The sequence below is a fragment of the Erinaceus europaeus genome, chromosome 17 (genome assembly GCF_950295315.1).
Source record: "Erinaceus europaeus chromosome 17, mEriEur2.1, whole genome shotgun sequence".
In the NCBI taxonomy this organism is placed as follows: domain Eukaryota; kingdom Metazoa; phylum Chordata; class Mammalia; order Eulipotyphla; family Erinaceidae; genus Erinaceus; species Erinaceus europaeus.
Window position 1 is genome coordinate 48,981,634 of NC_080178.1, and position 10,169 is coordinate 48,991,802.

The 10,169-nt window shown below is 39.8% G+C and overlaps 1 pseudogene; it reads left to right on the forward strand.

Annotated features, from left to right (window-relative positions):
- Window positions 1-326: 326 nt before the first annotated feature.
- Window positions 327-1,901, forward strand: LOC132533757 (protein SET-like; annotated as a pseudogene).
- Window positions 1,902-10,169: the final 8,268 nt, after the last annotated feature.

Consider the following 10,169-nt stretch of genomic DNA (forward strand, 5'->3'; position numbering starts at 1 on the left):
CTCCATATACTTTAAACAAAGTCACATGAGCCACAGACATGAGGACCCTACTATTTTCTATTAAGCCGCATAGCTCAGTTTAAAACTACAACTCAGGATATATATATAATGGAACATGGTACATTCAGCTCACTTGATGCATTACTTTTACCTACCTAGGCCATCCTCCTTACCCAGCAGACACCTGAACTTTGACTCTTTTAAGTAGTAGAGAGTCAGAAAAGAGTCTTAGTTGAGAATCTCAGGGATTAGAGTTAAGGTGAGATAGAAAATTCTAGAAACCTCCTAGCTGGCTTGTTCATTAAGTCTATTTCATTCTGTACTTCATGGATATATTCCATTGCTTCCTGTTGCTTTTTTATCAAGCTGCTTTCTGGGGAGTGACGATTTTGAAGGTAGAACAGAAATATAACAAACTCTGCTAGCCATTTTTTCAGAAGAGATCGGAATTGATGGTCAATATCCCAAATTTAGGATTAACATTTGTCAACCACCCACAAGTGTCTACACTGCTTGGAGAAGAGGATGAAGAGGCACTGCATTACTTGACAAGAGTTGAAGTGACAGAATTTGAAGATAGTAAATCAGGTAACAGAATAGACTTTTATTTTGTTGAAAACCCTTACTTTGAAAATAAAGTTCTCTCCAAAGAATTTTATCTGAATGAGAGTGGTGATCCTTCTTTTGAAGGATCCACTGAAATCAAATGGAAATCTGGAAAGGATTTGATCAAATGTTCAAGTCAAACCCAAAATCAAACCAACAGAAAGAGACAGCATGAGGAACCAGAGAGCTTCTTCACCTGGTTTACTGACCATTTTGGTGCAGTCGCAGGTGAGTTAGGAGAGGTCATTAAAGATGGTATCTGGCCAAATACACTACAGTACTACTTGGTTCCTGATATGGATGATGAATAAGGTGAGGGGGAAGATGATGATGATGAAGAGGAAGAAGGATTAGAAGATATGAAGAAGTGGGGGCCTGGTGGTGATGCACATGGTTGAACTCACATGTTACAATGTGCAAGGACGTGGGTTCAAGCCCCCAGTCCCCACCTGCAGGGGGGAAAGCTTCTCAAGTGGTGAAGTAGTACTGCAGCTGTCTCTCTGTCTCTCACCCTCTCTATCCCTCCCTTCCCTCTTGATTTCTGACTGTCTCTATCCAATCAATAAATAGATAATATTTTTTTAAAAAAAAAGAAGATATGAAGAAGGAGATGAGGATGAAGGAGAAGTTGATAATGAGGGGGAGGAAAGAGAGGAAGATGAAGGATATGACTAATGAAACACTGATGAATTCCAGCCTTTTTTAATTTTCTCCTGTCCCTAGGAGCAAGTTGCAGTCTTTTTTTCCCCCATTTTCCCTGCCCCTGTGTGCAGTCACCCTGTCTTTAAGGTCTCCTCTCTCCTTTATACAATGGCTATCAACTTATTTTTTGGGGGGATACCTTGAGAAGAATAAGTTGAATAGATTATCCTTTTCTCTTCCAAACTAATATGTTTTTTCATTTAAAACCTTTTTAAGAAAACCTGTATCTTTCTGCAGTTAGCAGAAAGACAGACAGCTTTGTGGTTTTTTTTTTGAATTTTTTTATTTATAAAAGCAAACACTGATAAAACCATAGGATAACAGTGGTACTACTCCCCTATCCTTTTTCAACAAAAACTTTTGGAATCAATACCACCATGCTCTGTGGGAACAAAGAACAACTTTCTGCTCCCTTAGCTCTGCTAGAATCTGGGGGCTGTTAGGCCCCTGTGTAGTAGTGCATAGAATTCTAGCTGTTTTCCTCCTTTCTCTCAGATCTTGAATCTGAGAGGATCATATAGCAAAGCAGACACCTTCCCAGTTTTTGTTTGCTTGTTTTTATTTTTGCCTCCAGGGTTATAGCTGGGGCTCAGTGCTGACACTACAAATTGACTGCTCCTGGTGGCCATCTTTTGTCCATTGTTGCTGCTGTTATTCTTGTTATGACTGCTGTTAGACAGGACAGAGAAAAATTGAGAGGAGGGGAAGTTAGAGAGGAGGAGAGAAAAACAGACATCTGAAGACCTGGTTCACGGCTTGCAAAATGACCCCCCCCCCTTGCAGGGAACTGAACTGGGATCATTGTGCAGGTCCTTGTGCTTCACACTATGTGCGCTTAACCCGGTGTGCTAGTGCCTGGCCCTCATCCTAGTTTTGAATCATCATTCCCAGACTATTCCAGTCTGACTATTCCAGTCTATTTTCAGTCTGAAAATGTAATTCAGGAACTAGGTGGCGACACACCAGTAGAGTGCATATAACAGTGCAGAAGGAGCTGGGTTTAAGCCTCTGATCCCTAGCTGCTGCAGGGAGGGAAGCATCATGAGTGATGAAGCAGTGCTCCTGATGCTACTGCTGCAGATGTTAGTGCTGCAGATGTTCCTTTCCTCTCTTCTCTAACTCCCCCATTCCCTCTCAATGTCTGTCTCTATCCAACAAATAAAGATATGAAATAGTAAAGAAGTGAGTGCAGATGTAAAAATAAAAATGCAATTTCATCAAACTTTGAGCTGTGGGAGTATCATAGACAATGAGCTTTACCAGAGTTTAACTACTGTTAACTGGAAAAGAAAATCATCATAAAATTCCTTTTCAGAATCCAAGTGTTACAAATAATCTTCTCAGTCAAACTGAAAGTCACAATAGATTCAGAACCTGCTACCAACTGCATATCTATCAACAGAGCTTCTTGGCCCATGACAACTAACACTTTCAGTGCAGGTTAAGAAATGTATACATTGGGAGTCAGGGGTAGTGCATCGGGTTAAGTGTACATGGCGCACAGCACAAGGACTGGTATAAGGATCCAGGTTCAAGCCCCCGGCTCCCCACCTGCAGGGGAGTCGCTTCACAAGCGGTGAAGCAGGTCTGCAGGTGTCTAACTTCTCTCCCTCTCTCTGTCTCCCACTCCCCTCTCCATTTCTCTCTGTTCTATCCAAACGATGACACCAATAACAACAACAATAATAACTACAACAATAAAAACAACAAGGGCAACAAAAAGGGAAAATGAATAAATGTTTTTAAAAATCTTTTAAAAAATGTACACATCAAGAGCAGGGTGGTGGCACACTTGGATTACACATGACCATGCACAAGGACCCAGGTTCAAGATCTCAGCCCCCAACTGCAGGGGGTGGAGGAGGGGAGAAGCTTCAGGAGTAGTAAGGCAGTAATATTGGCAGGTGTCTTTCTTCCCACCTCAGAATTTCTCTCTGTCCTATAAAATATAAGAAAACTAAAATAAAGCAAAGAAAGAAAAAAAAAAGCAGACACTGTATTACTGAGTCTCCTTGCATAAAAGTTCCTAAAATACTGGTATCTTCCCTTAAAAAATAAATGAAAAAAAATGTATAAATTGTTCAACAGATCCTGACAGTATACCAGAGGTTATGAATACACATGCTCACACATAACATATACTCATGATTTCATATCATTACTTTAAAAGAAGCATTATTCTTGGAGGATGTTAAATGGAAATGAACTCCATTTCTGTACTTTTTCTGAAAACCAAAATTATTTATTTATTAGTAAGACAGAGGTTATGGAGGAGGAGACAGACAGAGAGAGAACCAGAGCATCACTCTGGCATGAGATGCCAAGGTTTGAACTCAAAACTTCTTGCATGAGAGTCCAACATCACCTCTCAGGTGCACAACGGCCTTTTAAAAAAAGATTATGCCACCCAGCGTATGACCTCTGATCTCCCTCACAACTAGCGACCTGCCCTGAGGACCAGTACTTCAAGGGCATGTGCCAAGCTCTGCCACTATAGGTGAGTGACAGTCACCTATAGTGATTTTCTTTGGGAGGTGGGAGGGTGCATTCAATTTTGTAAACCACTACTAATCACAATTTTCAAGAAGGAAAAAATAAATGTGCAAGAGGATGTATTATCATGGTCGTTGTTATATAAATAAGGGCCATAAACCTAAAACAAACTTGTCAAAAAATCAGTCTTTGTATTTTGTAATCACCTGACCTTTCAAACCTGGCTTCAATACCTGGGTTTCATACCTTGGTTCAAACCAGGTATGAAACAGGAGAACCAGAGAGCATAAGAGAACGGGAGGAGTGGGGGAAGAGCTCCATGAATGGTGGCATGGTGCTTGGTGTCTCTCTAGATAAATGGAAAGAAAAAATAGGCTTGGGAGTTTGCTCAGTATGCTCACAGCCAGAGTTTACTCCTCAGGGAACACTTATAAAAATTATATATACATATATATATATAATTTGCAGGCCATTAAAATATCTCACTTTAATAGTGTGGTGTGGGTGGGGGGAGATAGCATAATGGTTATGCAAAGATCATAATGGTGATGCCTCAGGCTCCAAAGTCCCAGGTTCAATCACCCATACTACCAAAAGTCAGAGCTGATCAGTTCTCTGGTTAAAATAAATAAGTAAATAAATAAAATAGATTAATACTGGGATGCTCTGACATGCCTGCAACCTAGGTTCAAGCCCAGCTCCCTCTGCATTGGAGGAAACTTTGGTGACGAGTCTATTTGAAAGCCAGGTCAGAGTAGTGCAGCCATGCTGACAATATTTTAAAACTAAAATTTTTAATAAACTTAAAAATGTATTTACGGTTTAGTGTAGGCTGCATTCCAGGTACTTTACATGTGTTAACTGACTGGATTGATACAATAACCCTATGAAGCTGATTATCCCTGTTACATATAAGGAAACTGGAACAAATTCTAAGATACTTATCCAAGGTCAACACATGGCGGCAGCAGAATCTCATTTTTGTTTTGTTTTGTTTAGAAGTAAATAATCCAACCTTTATTTGGCCTGGCAGAAGCACAATTTATGTCCTATACGGAGCTTATACTTTACTACATTGCATTTCTTTTCCAGGAAAAAGAACTACAAAAATAAAGATCATTACAAAAAGGTAAGGCATACATTTATTGCTTTCAACCGTTCTTTTCATCACAATGAAGCAACACAATTTTACAAAAATAAAAATTTATTAAAAGCAGTAGAGTCTGAGCAGGAGACAGTACAAAGAATGTGAACTGTGTAAACATCACTACATTCAGCTCACCTTGATTGAATGCTGACAGACAACTTTAATGGCTCTAAGTGCCCTTAATAGCAAGATACATTAGTTCTCCTGTACTCAGAAAACACACCCTAATTTTGATTAGGAAAAGGTATTTTGTCGAAGTTGGTCCCATCGGCAAATACTGCCATTGACACAAAAAATGGCTATGAGAATGTTGCTGTCTCTACTAAAGCTGGTTTGACAGATAGCAGCACCACATTTATGATGAGACAATGTTGTACATCTAGGGAGAAAACATGACAACAGGTTATACTATTCATGCAGAATGCTGTCATGTTTCATTCATTTACATCTAACTCACTTAAAACTGTGAATGAGACAGTGAACAATGTTCCACCTCATGTAGAAGGCATTCAAAACAAAACAGACTTCACACAAAGACTTCTGTGCAAAATGAGCATATTTTAAATTTAAGATGTACTGTGTAACTTACATAGAGAACTAAGTTTCCTTCACTATACTCCTGAAAAGCAATTAAAAAAAACAAAAAAGTAGGGCTGGGGAGACAGCATAGTGGTTATCTGAAAGATTTTCATGCCTGAGGCTCCAGGCCCCAGTGTTCAAACCATAGCACCACCATAAGCCAGAGCTGAGCAGTGCTTTGGTAAAAACTAAATAGGTGCATCAAAATGACTCTGGAATGATATAAGAATCTCTAAAGTGATAAAACATTTTAGAGAAAAGGGTATAAATTATGAATTTCTAAATACTTACTTAGCTTTGTGAGGATCTTCAGCTTCTAAATCCCAAACATAGAGTCTGCCAACCCAATTGCCCAATGCAAGCATCTGTATAAACCTATTTTTTATAACATCAAATTATCAAAATAAGGCCACTGAGTAGTCAAGTTGTCCAAAGACACCTTTCTAACTTTAGAAAAGTCACCTCTTGAAAATGAGTATATTATCATTCAATTGTGTTTTTTACTTCTGATTTGTAAATGGGTACGAGAACCATTGTAAATGGACTTGAAATCTCATCTGAACTTTTCCATTCCAGTAATTGTTACCCCATGGCCAATTTTGATAAGAAATTACATGCTATTTGGTGGCAGAGAAACACAGCTTTTATTACAATAATATTGCAACTATCCCTTTGTTATTGCTATTAATCTCTTATTGTGCTTAATTTATAAAACAAACTTCACCATCAGTGTGTATGCATCTTAGGAAAAAGCAGGATATACACAGATGCTACTTGAACTTTGAAAATTAAGGTATTATGCAAATCATTTGGCAATGACTTTACAACTTGCACCAGCTAATTGTTTCTTCTGCTTTAACAGTATAGCCAAAGCTATAGAAAACTCTTTCAATACTTTCATCCTAATATCAAATGTTTTAAGAATTTCAGATGGCTGCTATTTTTGTCTTTGCCTTATATACTGATTCTTTCAAGTTTTTCTGGTAATGGTACACAGATGGATTAATACCCTAGCCTCCAATATTAAATCTTAGTACAGATGTTATGGAAAATATACACCAAACTGCCACCACTGGCAGCTATCAATTCATTCATAATAGCAGTACAGATGGTGAGTGAAGTCACAAAGGTAGAATAGCATCTAAGGTGGAAAAAAAAAAGAGAAACATGCAAAGCAATGAGTAAGTTCTTACATGAAACAACAAAAGATGTGCAGAAGAGAAAACAATAATCATAATTTTGTAATTTCATATGTAAATTTTGCTACCTTTTTTCAGAAATCCATAAAACCTCATGTACCAAATGTCATACCGACTGTAAACAAATCACTCAAGGATAGTCACACTGTATTTAATTATTATTTAATTTATTTAGATTCATTGGGTTTAATGTTATCTATATCATCTTCCATCTTGTCAGGTTACCAGGCCACAATGGCATTTCACAAGACTTAAAAAAACAAAGGAGAGGGAGTCGGGCGGTAGCGCAGCGGGTTAAGCGCAGGTGGCGCAAAGCACAAGGACCGGCATAAGGATCCCGGTTCGAACCCCGGCTCCCCACCTGCAGGGGAGTCGCTTCACAGGCTGTGAAGCAGGTCTGCAGGTGTCTATCTTTCTCTCCTCCTCTCTGTCTTCCCCTCCTCTCTCCATTTCTCTCTGTCCTATCCAACAACGACGACAACAACAATACTAACTACAACAAAAAAACAAGGGCAACAAAAGGGAATAAATAAATAAAAAGGAGAAAAAAGAAATGTTACGGGGGTCGGGTGGTAGTGCAGTGGCTTAAGCGCACTGGCGCAAAGCTCAAGGACCAGTGTTAGGATCCCGGTTCGAGGCCCTGGCTCCCGACCAGCAGGGCAGTCGTTTCACAAGCGGTGAAGCAGATCTGCAGGTGTTTATCTTTCTCTTCCCCTCTCTGTCTTCTCCTCCTCTCTCCATTTCTCTCTGTCCTATCCAACAACAACGGCATCAATAACAACAATAAAAATAAAGAAATGTTTGCAAAACTCATTATTAAATATAAAAACAAAGTAGCAGGAGTCGGGCAGTAGCGCAGAGGGTTAAACACACGTGGCACTAAGCACATGGACCCTGTTAGGATCCAGATTCAAGCCCCAGGTTCCCCACCTGCAGGGGAGTGGCTTCACAGTCAGTGAAGCAGGTCTGCAGATGTCTGTCTTTCTCTCCCTGTCTTCCCCACCTCTATCCATTTCTCTCTGTCCTATGTAACAATGACAACATCAATAACAATAAAAATAACTACAAGAAAAAAATTGATTTTCCCGTTGTCATTTTATAAACAAGAAAAAAAAGTTGGTTTTCCCTTTGTCATTTTAGAACTGACAGTTCATGAAACAGGGTAACCCATCTACCAAGAGACAATGACATATATTCATTTAAGCTGATTCAGTATCCACACTTGAGGATAAGAAGTCTGATTAGCAACAGAATTTGATAACAAAAAAGCAATACATTGTATGGGGTATTTACTTTGGAAATCATAATTTTGTCTCTGCCAGACAAAATCACCTTCAGTTCTAGGCCCTTTGGTGTTCAGAGACTTCAAGTGGTTTATAGGAAAAGAAAATTAGAAATTCTGTCTGAGAATGCATGGTTCTTCAATATGGGCCCTGCTACTTCACTACTTTCATCTTTTCCCACCCAAAAGCTCATTGTATTTGTAACTCCAGGAAATTCACTTCATCTGGGCAACTGGTTAGTCATCTTAAGATTATTATGAATACTTAAATTTTATTTAAAGTCTCAGAAAAGAAAAAAAGATGAAGAGACTTGTAGTCATCTCTGAAAGCAGTGGCCGTTTCACTGCCATAATCAGGAAGGATGTAGGCAGACTGTGAGGTGTCTGCCAATCCCATGCACAAGAATAAAAACAAAGAGGCAAAGAACTAAGAGAGAGAACTGATGATTGCAGAGGACAGTCAAGAGTGTGCGTAGGAAATTACTTGTTAAGAAGTGTATGATTAGAAGCAATGCATTTTGATGGTATAAAGAGATGTCATATCAGAGGATCTGGAGAAACACCTCACATGTTACACTGGTTGGTGCTCCAGACCACTGGGGAAACAAAGCTGATGCCATATGCACAGTGGAGAGGAAGCTGCAACCCTAACAGTATATGGTGAACTTCCAGAACAGGGTAAAGTCAGTGAAAGCTCTTGGTCATGGAAATGATGATGATGATGATGATGATGATGATGATGATGATGATGATGATGATGATGGCAATGTGGTAGCTAAACTGAACTCAAGAGTTTGTGAAGACAGCTCTACTATTTGTATTCTGAACATAATCTGCTGAGACACTGAAATGTCACTCAGAAACAATAGGATGCTCTGGATCTCCCCACCACACCATTACCTTGTATTAAGAAATCAATTAATTTTATAAATCCTTTTCAACCTTTTATTTATATATTATTGTATTCAGACAGAGAAATTGAAAGGGAAGGTGGGGATAAAGAGGGAAAGAGGGGTGTTCGTAGTAGTGCAGTGAGTTAAGTGCACATGGTGCAAAGCACATAATAATCCTGGTTTGCAGCCCCCGACACCCATCTGCAGGGGAGTTGCTTCACAATCGGTGAAGCAGATCTGCAGGTGTCCATCTTTTTCTCCCCTTCTCTGTCTTCCCCTCCTTTCTTGATTTCTCTCTGTCCAATCCAAAAACAATGACAGCAACAATAATAATAAAAATGACAATGATAAACAACAAGGGCAACAAAGGGGAAAAATAGCCTCCAGGACTAGTGGATTTATAGTATGGGCACTGAGCCCCAGCAATAATCTTGGGGACAAAAAAGAAAAAAAAAAAGAGGGAATGAAACAGAGACACCTGCAGCCTGTGTCATAACTCGTGAAACTTTCCTCCTGCAGGTTGGGACGAGGGGCTCTGAACCTGGTGCCTTGAGCACTGTAATGTGAGCACTTAACCAAAGTGCACCACTGCATGGCCCCAAAATCAAATATTTTTCCAGTGTAATTTGTTGTAACCTGGGAGGTGGCACAATAGATAAAAATCTGGGCTCAGAAGCACAGTGTCCCCAAGGTTGACCTCCAGCAACAGCATGTGCCAGAGTGACCATACTTCTCTCTTCTCTCTACAATAAATATTTTTAAAATAACTCTTGTTAAAACACACTAGTTTTAGCTGAAAGCAGAAGCACACTAGAGTTTGCAGTGAGTAACACCCTAACACTTCCTCTCCACTATTCCAACCTTTGGGTCCATGATTGCTTAACAATTTGTTTGGCTTCATATGTTAACTCTCTTTTCAGTCACCAGGTTCCAGATGCTATCAGGATGCTGGCCAGGCTTCCCTGGATTGAAGACCCCACCAATGTGTCCTGGAGCTCCGGTTCCCCAGAGACCCACCCTACTAGGGAAAGATAGAGGCAGACTGGGAGTGTAGACTGACCAGTCAACACCCATGTACAGCGGGGAAGCAATTAGAGAACCCAGACCTTCTACCTTCTGCAACCCACAATGACCCTGGGTCCATGGTCCCAGAGGGATAGAGAATGGGAAAGCTGTCAGGGAAGGGGATGGGATATAGAGATTGGCTGGTGGGAATTGTGTGGAGTTGTACCCCTCTTACCATATGGTTTTGTTGATTAATCCTTTCT